This window comes from Ranitomeya variabilis, chromosome 1 (genome assembly GCF_051348905.1).
Source record: "Ranitomeya variabilis isolate aRanVar5 chromosome 1, aRanVar5.hap1, whole genome shotgun sequence".
Lineage (NCBI taxonomy): Eukaryota > Metazoa > Chordata > Amphibia > Anura > Dendrobatidae > Ranitomeya > Ranitomeya variabilis.
Window position 1 is genome coordinate 380,908,885 of NC_135232.1, and position 11,236 is coordinate 380,920,120.

Below are 11,236 nucleotides of genomic sequence, written 5' to 3' on the forward strand. Positions count from 1 at the left end.
CGAGACATTAACATCTATTTATTTTTTGTGAGTACTTACTGTGTCAGACACTCCTTGCAATCCTCCTCCGCTGACCACAATGCTGCCTGTGTATCCATGTAACCGATTTAAAACTGCCTTGAGCCTATTTTTTGTTATTTTAGGCCTTCGTTAGCCTGTCTGCGGTCCCTCCTTGCAATACTCCTCCACTGACCACAATGCTGCCTGTGTATCCATGTAACCGATTTAAAACTGCCATGAGCCTATTTTTTGTTATTTTAGGCCTTCGTTAGCCTGTCTGCGGTCCCTTCTTGCAATCCTCCTCCGCTGACCACACCAATGCTGCCCGTGTACCCCTGGAACCTATTTAAAAGTTCATAGAGCCTATTTATATATTTTATTTAATATTAATAAAGCCATGATGGACTACGCTGTACCACGCTACAAGCTAACCAGTCGACACTTCTTTTGCGAGAAAAGCCATCCCAACCCTCCACCAGCATGTAAAAGACCGCATTGTCCATGCACTCTGGCAATCTGTGAGTACAAAGGTGCACCTGACAACAGACGCATGGACCTGTAGGCATGGCCACGGAAGGTTACGTGTCCATTACGGCGCAATGGGTTAATGTGGTGGATGCATGGTCCACAGGGGACAGCCTACTAAGTCTGTCAGCAGTCCCTAATTCAAATTGTCCTCCACTGTCTAAATCTGAGCTTCAACCTTCTGGCTCACCTTAAGTGCTTTTTTAAAAAAAAATTGGTGTTTGGGGCCTAATACCTCTGTTTGCCGCTCACTGGTGTTCTCCTCAACTGAATAAATCTGAGCTTTAACCTTCTGGCTCTCATTAAGTGCTGTTTTTTTAAAAATTGGTGGTTGCGGCCTACTAACGGTGTCTGCCGCTCCCTGGTGTTTGTCCTCAACTGTGTAAAGCTGAGCTTCAACCTTCTGGCTTTCGGCCTATAGTATCAGATATTAAACTGCATTTGGCCTTCAACTTTGGTTGCGGCCTACTAACGGTGTCTGCCCCTCCCTGGTGTTTGTCCTCAACTGTATTAAGCTGAGATTCAACCTTCTGGCTTTTGGCCTATAGTATTAGATATTAAACTGCATTTGGCCTTCAACTTTGGTTACGGCCTACTAACGGTGTCTGCCGCTCCCTGGTGTTTGTCCTCAACTGTATAAAGCTGAGCTTCAACCTTCTGGCTTTCGGCCTATAGTATCAGATATTAAACTGCATTTGGCCTTCAACTTTGGTTACGGCCTACTAACGGTGTCTGCCGCTCCCTGGTGTTTGTCCTCAACTGTATAAAGCTGAGCTTCAACCTTCTGGCTCTCCTTAAGTGCTTTTTAAAAAAAAAATTGGTGGTTGGGGCATAGTAACTCTGTCTGCCGTTCCCTGGTGTTTGTCCTCAACTGTATAAAGCTGAGCTTCAACCTTCTGGCTTTCGGCCTATAGTATCAGATATTAAACAGCATTTGGCCTTCAACTTTGGTTGAGGCCTACTAACGGTGTCTGCCGCTCCCTGGTGTTTGTCCTCAACCGTATAAAGCTGAGCTTCAACCTTCTGGCTCTCCTTAAGTGCTTTTTTTTAAAAAATTGGTGGTTGGGGCCTAATAACTCTGTCTGCCGCTCCCTGGTGTCCTCCTCAACTGAATAAATCTGAGCTTCAACCTTCTGGCTCTCATTTTTTATTTTTTTTTTTAAATTGGTGTTTGGGGCCTAATACCTCTGTTTGCAGCTCCCTGTTGTTTGTCCTCAACTGTATAAAGCTGAGCTTCAACCTTCTGGCTTTCGGCCTATAGTATCAGATATTAAACTGCATTTGGCCTTCAACTTTGGTTACGGCCTACTAACGGTGTCTGCCGCTCCCTGGTGTTTGTCCTCAACTGTATAAAGCTGAGCTTCAACCTTCTGGCTTTCGGCCTATAGTATCAGATATTAAACTGCATTTGGCCTTCAACTTTGGTTACGGCCTACTAACGGTGTCTGCCGCTCCCTGGTGTTTGTCCTCAACTGTATAAAGCTGAGCTTCAACCTTCTGGCTCTCATTAAGTGCTGTTTTTTAAAAAATTGGTGGTTAGGGCCTACTAACGGTGTCTGCCGCTCCATGGTGTTGTCCTCCACTGCATAAAGCTGAGCTTCAGTCTTTAGGCTTTTGGCCTATAGTAGCAGATATTAAACTGCATTTGGCCTACTAGTGTGGTTGGGCCCTTAAAACAGTGTCTGCTGCTCCTGGGTTTGCTACTCCACTGAACAAAGCAATGCCGCCTGTTTAGTCCTGTTACCAATTTTGAACTGCATTTAGCCTACTTTATTCTTTGGCCCTATATCTGTGTTTCCTCCTCATCCTGCCCATTGCCCAGCCACTGCTAGATGAGTCTGCTAGTACATTGACCTAGACCACTACATTCCCCTTGCACTCTACACAGCCAGAATCTGACCCTGCTGAAAGTAAGGTTCCCCTTCCCGCATGTTATACCACCTTACACAGGGACAAAGAGGAAGGTGCAGATGAAAGTGCAGGTTCCTTCATCAGGTGGGGGGGCATACTCGTTGGCGACGTCACTGGCACAGGGCCCCTCAGAGTACGCAAAAGTGTCGCTGCTGGTGGGAGGCGCCCCCGCCGTGCAAACACACCGCTGTACTTTGAGGGGCCCTGTGCCAGTGCCAATGCCAACAAGTGGGCCCCCCCTGCTTGCTTAGGATCACAGCACTTGCAAACTTGACATACTTACCTCTCACTGCTCCACCGCCGTGACGTAGTCCACGTTTCCTGGGCCCATTAAAACCTTGAACCAGCCCTACCCCCCACAACTTTTGCCAAATGACCCCCAATTTCCAATGCCCAATTATTATTATAAAGTTAATTAAGATTGACAAGCTTCAGAAACAAAAATGGATGTTTTTGGCATTAAAATGGGCACTGTAGGTGTTTTCCTGGCCTCCACTCACTGTCGACTATGCTTCCCCATTGCCTTGCATTTGGTTTCGTGTTTCGGTCGATCCCCGACTTTTAGCGATAATCGGCCGACTGCACTCGACTCGACTCTGGACAAAGTCGGGTTTTGCAAAACCCGACTCGATCTTAAAAAAATGAAAGTCGCTCAACCCTAGTCACTGCATCACAATAGCAATGCAATTTTTTTTAACAAACAATTTCTTTCTTTTGTGCTTTTGAGGCCCAACTGTAGCATGATAAATGCCATATAAAATTTCACTGCTCAAAAATTTTGTATTACAATCTTGCGCTCTGCGTTGAGCTCTTATACTGTAAATCTCTGAAATATGTGATTCAGATGGAACCTATGGGGAAGATTCCCAATAATGAGGTAGATGGAGGCACTGTGGGCATCGTCTGACCTGTGATCCTGCAGTGTCCGTCTTTTTATGATTTTATAAAAGTGCCATTGACCACAGTTTTGTGCACTTCTGAAAAGAAAGACACGTCTGAGCAGAGGCCAGATGGAAAGTAGTGACCACGGCACTCAGGGATTCTTGGGAGGTGCTCAAGTAGGGGATCCAACCCGTAGGTAGCAAATACAATAATTCTTGGCACTCAGGAGAAATTTGTTGAAAGATTCAAAAAGTAGATTTTTATTTTAGTGCATCCAGATCAACATATAAACGTTTTCGGTCTCGACAACTGAGACCTTCATCAGATACGGTTGTCAATGCTGCAGTGTATATACAAAAGAGACAAGAGAAATGCTTTTGAATAAAGATAATACTGTTGCACAATAATACATGCGAAACAAATAACAAAGTATGTAATCAATACTATACTAATGAAAAAGACAGTCTGCATACAAACATAAATAGTGGCATGCAGCGCAGGTAGCAGAGATGGATGGATCCGGCCTGAACCTGCGTGAGTCGTGAGTCCTGTTCAAAAAAAGTGCTGGAAAGTGTACACGTGTTAAGGTTATACTAAATTGGAGAGAGAATATAAACAGGTAACATAGAACGGGTAACATGAGAAAACATCGGGATGTGACCTTGTGGTGGGTCCGCTTATAACATTAAACGCACTGTCCTAGATAAAGGATACGGGAAGTGGACTACCCTCCACTAGTGGGTGTGGGGATATGCACAGTGAGCTACCTGTAAAAAGGAGAGAGAATACGCGTCAGAGTGTTGAAGACGAAAAAGAGCTGCACAGTGAAGGAGCACAAGATGTCCTGTGGGATGCATGCCAAAAGAGACTAGAGGGGTGACCATCTATGAACCCAGACTGCTGCTATATGGTATAGGGCCAAACATGGTCCAGGGAGGTTTACCTGGAGAACACAGGTAGTGTGTGCAGGTCACACACTGCGTGTATAGCCAAGGAGCGGGAACGCAAGGCGCCTGTAAAATGATACATAGGACCTCATGAAACAGCTGTGGGGGTACCAAGGACGGCTGTCCTAGGCCTGGAAGCCATACCTGGGATAATGGACGGCAGTATACGGCGCTTGTGATGAAGCGAGGTGCTCGCAGGGTGAGGAGCGCTGTAGACAAAAGGTATGGGCAAAGGAATTAGTGGGACCAGAGCCAAGGTCAAAATGGAATGGAGGCAGAGCCCGCGGAGGGCTGGGACCGGTTGTGGTATTACCTGGATGGTACCGCTGCCAGGGGTGGAGAAGACGCTGCGCTGCTGTGCAAGGAGGCGCTCCCGGGGCTGCTAGGAGAAGTGCAGCACTTCCGGGTATAAAAGCGCGCAGAGGAGAGTCACCTGACGCCCGACGTCATCGGATCATGTGACCGGAGGAACCGGCGCATGCGCAGAAGAGCCGATGGGGCTGACAGTGGGGATGAGCACAGGGAGCAGCCGGCGCTAGCGTGGAGAGCTCCAGGGGACAGAATGAATAAATGTGCGGCTGCATCGCAGCATGTGGGAATGAACAGGCAGGATGAGGAGGACAAGGGATAACTACTTGGTGAGGGATAGAATATCCTAAGGGCATCTGGCATGGGTCACCCTGATTGTATAGAGAACTAGTTAACCCTATATATAAAGGCATACAGTGCATACTATACCGTGTGCAGTGTTTCGTGCGAGAGGTGCATTTAACGGTTCTGTTGAAAGAGACAGATAAGAACACAGGTTAGGGACACCTACAATAAATACAATGTTACATTTTACAAACAAGTGCTGTAAATCTATATTAAAAACAAACAACATACATGTACAATGTTACAAATATGCCGAGACGTCGTAGTCTCTATTGAGTCCCTTTGGTTCTAAGGTCTGCAGAGAATAAATCCAGTAAGCCTCCCTTTTGAGGAGTAAACTGACACGGCTTTGGCCCCTTCTTGGAGTATCTACCTGTTCAAGGACCTGGAAGCGGAGCTGAGAGATATTGTGGTTCTGTTTGGAAAAATGGTATGGGAGGGGCAGGTGTGTTTTGTTGCAGCGGATTGTAGATTTGTGTTGGGCCACCCTATCTCTAATTGGCTGTGTGGTTTCACCCACATATGCCAGCCCACAGGGGCATTTGATGACGTAAATAACATGTGTGGATTCGCAGGTGAAGAAACCTTTTATGGGAATGGCCTTGCCCGTCTGAGGGTGAGAAACTGAGGGCCCCCTCTGGACATTGCTGCACTGTAGGCAATTCAGGCACGGGAATGTGCCTTGTCTCTGGGTTTGTAAGAACGATTGTTTGGGGACCCTATTGCTAGAGCCAATGTCCGCTTTGACCAGTTTATCCCTAAGATTTCTAGCTCGTTTGTAGCAGGGCATAAAAGGTGCTCTGAATTCTGGAATACCCGGGTAGCTTTTTGTAAGGATACCCCAGTGTCTCCTGATGGTAGACTGTACCATATTGGAGAAGGGATGAAATGTAGAGACAAAAGGAATTCTCTTACGGTCATCTTTAGGTCTAACCACTGAGGTATTGCGTTTGGCCTCTGTGAGGATATGCTGCGGATACCCCCGGTTGGAGAATTTTTGTTCCATCTCACCCAGTCTCGTTTTTTTGATCTTGTCATCCGAGACGATCCTTTCAACCCTGTGGAATTGGGACTTGGGGATGGAATTTTTTATGGAAGGTGGATGGCAACTGGTGAAGTACAGGAGGCCGTTGCGGTCCGTTGGCTTGGTGTATAAATCAATGGATAGGCGACCGTCCCTCTCCTTGTAAATGAGAGTATCTAGAAAGCTGATTTTGGATTTGTCATGTTGTAACGTGAAACCGAGTTCAGGCCAGATGCTGTTGATGTGTTGGTCAAAGGCTATTAATGACTCAAGGGGGCCGTCCCACACGCAGAAAATGTCATCAATATACCTGCGCCATACCCTACAGTGGGCGATGAACAGAGGGTGTTCATACACAAAGTCGTTTTCGAAAGCCGCCATGTACGCATTGGCGTACGGGGGCGCTACGTTCGCGCCCATTGCAGTACCCTGTAGCTGGGCATAAAAGGAATCTTGGAACAAGAAGTAATTATCCTTCAGGACTAAGTTTAACAGGTCCGCACAGAAGTGACGAATTTTGATATCAACTTTATTGTCTAGCAGGAGCCTATCAGTAGCGGCTAGGCCCTTATCATGGACGATGGATGTATAGAGACTATTTACATCCCATGTGATTAGGAGAGAAGAGGGAGATATAGGGCCCAAAGTTTTTATGACCTGGATGAATTCACCAGTGTCCAAAAGAAAAGACCGGGTGGTTTTAACGAGTGGAGTGAGAATTTTCTCTAATACTATGGACAGTGGTGAGAGCACTGAGTCAGTCAGGGAAACAATGGGCCGACCCGGAGGTTTAACTAGTCTTTTATGTATTTTGGGTAGGATGTACAGGATGGGAGTTATAGGGTCCTTTTTGATGAGAAAATCCCTCATCTTACTGTCTATGGTGCCAGTTTGCATGTGATAGTCAATGATTGGTGCGATTTTTTTTGCCAGTTCATTGAGGGGGTTACGTGGTATAAGTTTATATACCGCGGTATCCCCCAGCTGTCTGTACACCTCCTCCAGGTAATCAATTCTGTCCATTATTACCGTTGCTCCCCCCTTATCCGCCGGTTTGATGATGAGAGATTTGTCAGACGCCAATTGCTCCAACGACAGTCTTTCCGAGGATGAAAGGTTGGGCTGAAAATGGAACTTACCCTGTTCCAATTTTCGAGTTAGTAAGTGGATGTCCCTTTCAACAAGGGATACAAAAGTCTCCACTGGGGGATCCGACCGGGGTGGCATGTAAGAGCTATGGTTCCGAAGACCCAGGCTCTGAAGTTCCAGGAGAGTTTTTTCACCCCTAGCAGGGTTTAACACCGGAGGTTGTGCTGCAAAATGGACCCGAAGTCTGAGGTTCCGGTAGAACCTTTGAAGGTCCATACTAAGTTCAAATGAGTTGAACTTGTATACCGGGCAGAAGGACAACCCCTTCTGAAGTACAGCCAATTGGTGTGAGTCCAGGTTTTTTGATGAGATATTTACTACTAGGGGGAGGTCCATACCTGTGAGCGTGTTGTTATCTGGTCTCTGGATTCCCCGGCGGCACTGGCCGCCCCGCCTCGTCTTCCTCTTCTGCGGCCTCGGTTGTTCCCTAAAAAAGAAGCAGAACTTGAGGTACCGGGTCTGCTGTCGGTGGATCCAGAAGAGCTTATCGAGCTGTGCCGCCTGATGGAAGGCCGAGTATCTCGCCACTGGTAGACCCGGTTCTGTAGGTAGTCTTCGGTATCCCGTAGGAACTTTGACCTCTTCCTCTTTTCGACCTCCAATCTGTGTTGCCGTAGTTGTTCCTGATTCTTTGTCTTTAGTTCCTGGAATTCTTCCTGGGGCATCGTGCTGGTCAGTTGAGACTCGATGGCATGTATCTGGGTATTGACTGAGTCCAAATTCTTTTGGAGATAGGAGAGAGTGAGAGTCATCAGATCTGCTGAGCATTTGTTTAGAATATGTTCAAATTTTTCACAATACTCTTTGTCTTCCCTGAAGAAGGTTGGTTGTAGAGGGACCCGCAAGCCACGTGGGATCCTCTGGACTCGAAGGTACTCGGCAATGGTAACAATATGTAATTCAAGATTAACCGCTCTTCTGGATTCACGCTCCAGGTCACGGTTCTTTAGTTCCTTGGTTGGAATTTGGAGGAAATCGCTAGGTGCGGTTACTTTTGAGAGAATTTCTGCCGCCTCTGCTGCGTTGAAGGAGAAGGTTTCAGACATCGTCCAAGGTGCTCGTGTACGGAAACAGCATATGGGAAGTAGTGACCACGGCACTCAGGGATTCTTGGGAGGTGCTCAAGTAGGGGATCCAACCCGTAGGTAGCAAATACAATAATTCTTGGCACTCAGGAGAAATTTGTTGAAAGATTCAAAAAGTAGATTTTTATTTTAGTGCATCCAGATCAACATATAAACGTTTTCGGTCTCGACAACTGAGACCTTCATCAGATACGGTTGTCAATGCTGCAGTGTATATACAAAAGAGACAAGAGAAATGCTTTTGAATAAAGATAATACTGTTGCACAATAATACATGCGAAACAAATAACAAAGTATGTAATCAATACTATACTAATGAAAAAGACAGTCTGCATACAAACATAAATAGTGGCATGCAGCGCAGGTAGCAGAGATGGATGGATCCGGCCTGAACCTGCGTGAGTCGTGAGTCCTGTTCAAAAAAAGTGCTGGAAAGTGTACACGTGTTAAGGTTATACTAAATTGGAGAGAGAATATAAACAGGTAACATAGAACGGGTAACATGAGAAAACATCGGGATGTGACCTTGTGGTGGGTCCGCTTATAACATTAAACGCACTGTCCTAGATAAAGGATACGGGAAGTGGACTACCCTCCACTAGTGGGTGTGGGGATATGCACAGTGAGCTACCTGTAAAAAGGAGAGAGAATACGCGTCAGAGTGTTGAAGACGAAAAAGAGCTGCACAGTGAAGGAGCACAAGATGTCCTGTGGGATGCATGCCAAAAGAGACTAGAGGGGTGACCATCTATGAACCCAGACTGCTGCTATATGGTATAGGGCCAAACATGGTCCAGGGAGGTTTACCTGGAGAACACAGGTAGTGTGTGCAGGTCACACACTGCGTGTATAGCCAAGGAGCGGGAACGCAAGGCGCCTGTAAAATGATACATAGGACCTCATGAGACAGCTGTGGGGGTACCAAGGACGGCTGTCCTAGGCCTGGAAGCCATACCTGGGATAATGGACGGCAGTATACGGCGCTTGTGATGAAGCGAGGTGCTCGCAGGGTGAGGAGCGCTGTAGACAAAAGGTATGGGCAAAGGAATTAGTGGGACCAGAGCCAAGGTCAAAATGGAATGGAGGCAGAGCCCGCGGAGGGCTGGGACCGGTTGTGGTATTACCTGGATGGTACCGCTGCCAGGGGTGGAGAAGACGCTGCGCTGCTGTGCAAGGAGGCGCTCCCGGGGCTGCTAGGAGAAGTGCAGCACTTCCGGGTATAAAAGCGCGCAGAGGAGAGTCACCTGACGCCCGACGTCATCGGATCATGTGACCGGAGGAACCGGCGCATGCGCAGAAGAGCCGATGGGGCTGACAGTGGGGATGAGCACAGGGAGCAGCCGGCGCTAGCATGGAGAGCTCCAGGGGACAGAATGAATAAATGTGCGGCTGCATCGCAGCATGTGGGAATGAACAGGCAGGATGAGGAGGACAAGGGATAACTACTTGGTGAGGGATAGAATATCCTAAGGGCATCTGGCATGGGTCACCCTGATTGTATAGAGAACTAGTTAACCCTATATATAAAGGCATACAGTGCATACTATACCGTGTGCAGTGTTTCGTGCGAGAGGTGCATTTAACGGTTCTGTTGAAAGAGACAGATAAGAACACAGGTTAGGGACATGAGTTTACTCCTCAAAAGGGAGGCTTACTGGATTTATTCTCTGCAGACCTTAGAACCAAAGGGACTCAATAGAGACTACGACGTCTCGGCATATTTGTAACATTGTACATGTATGTTGTTTGTTTTTAATATAGATTTACAGCACTTGTTTGTAAAATGTAACATTGTATTTATTGTAGGTGTCCCTAACCTGTGTTCTTATCTGTCTCTTTCAACAGAACCGTTAAATGCACCTCTCGCACGAAACACTGCACACGGTATAGTATGCACTGTATGCCTTTATATATAGGGTTAACTAGTTCTCTATACAATCAGGGTGACCCATGCCAGATGCCCTTAGGATATTCTATCCCTCACCAAGTAGTTATCCCTTGTCCTCCTCATCCTGCCTGTTCATTCCCACATGCTGCGATGCAGCCGCACATTTATTCATTCTGTCCCCTGGAGCTCTCCACGCTAGCGCCGGCTGCTCCCTGTGCTCATCCCCACTGTCAGCCCCATCGGCTCTTCTGCGCATGCGCCGGTTCCTCCGGTCACATGATCCGATGACGTCGGGCGTCAGGTGACTCTCCTCTGCGCGCTTTTATACCCGGAAGTGCTGCACTTCTCCTAGCAGCCCCGGGAGCGCCTCCTTGCACAGCAGCGCAGCGTCTTCTCCACCCCTGGCAGCGGTACCATCCAGGTAATACCACAACCGGTCCCAGCCCTCCGCGGGCTCTGCCTCCATTCCATTTTGACCTTGGCTCTGGTCCCACTAATTCCTTTGCCCATACCTTTTGTCTACAGCGCTCCTCACCCTGCGAGCACCTCGCTTCATCACAAGCGCCGTATACTGCCGTCCATTATCCCAGGTATGGCTTCCAGGCCTAGGACAGCCGTCCTTGGTACCCCCACAGCTGTCTCATGAGGTCCTATGTATCATTTTACAGGCGCCTTGCGTTCCCGCTCCTTGGCTATACACGCAGTGTGTGACCTGCACACACTACCTGTGTTCTCCAGGTAAACCTCCCTGGACCATGTTTGGCCCTATACCATATAGCAGCAGTCTGGGTTCATAGATGGTCACCCCTCTAGTCTCTTTTGGCATGCATCCCACAGGACATCTTGTGCTCCTTCACTGTGCAGCTCTTTTTCGTCTTCAACACTCTGACGCGTATTCTCTCTCCTTTTTACAGGTAGCTCACTGTGCATATCCCCACACCCACTAGTGGAGGGTAGTCCACTTCCCGTATCCTTTATCTAGGACAGTGCGTTTAATGCTATAAGCGGACCCACCACAAGGTCACATCCCGATGTTTTCTCATGTTACCCGTTCTATGTTACCTGTTTATATTCTCTCTCCAATTTAGTATAACCTTAACACGTGTACACTTTCCAGCACTTTTTTTGAACAGGACTCACGACTCACGCAGGTTCAGGCCGGATCCATCCA

The 11,236-nt window shown here is 47.6% G+C and overlaps 1 long non-coding RNA gene across 1 annotated transcript; it reads right to left on the bottom strand.

Moving 5' to 3' along the window:
- Window positions 1-3,863: 3,863 nt before the first annotated feature.
- LOC143794038 (uncharacterized) lies at window positions 3,864-7,628 on the bottom strand. Its single transcript, XR_013220395.1, has 4 exons — window positions 7,431-7,628; window positions 5,004-5,042; window positions 4,033-4,085; window positions 3,864-3,882 (listed from the first exon to the last, which is right to left on the bottom strand). It is a non-coding gene; the product is annotated as an uncharacterized LOC143794038 (long non-coding RNA).
- Window positions 7,629-11,236: the final 3,608 nt, after the last annotated feature.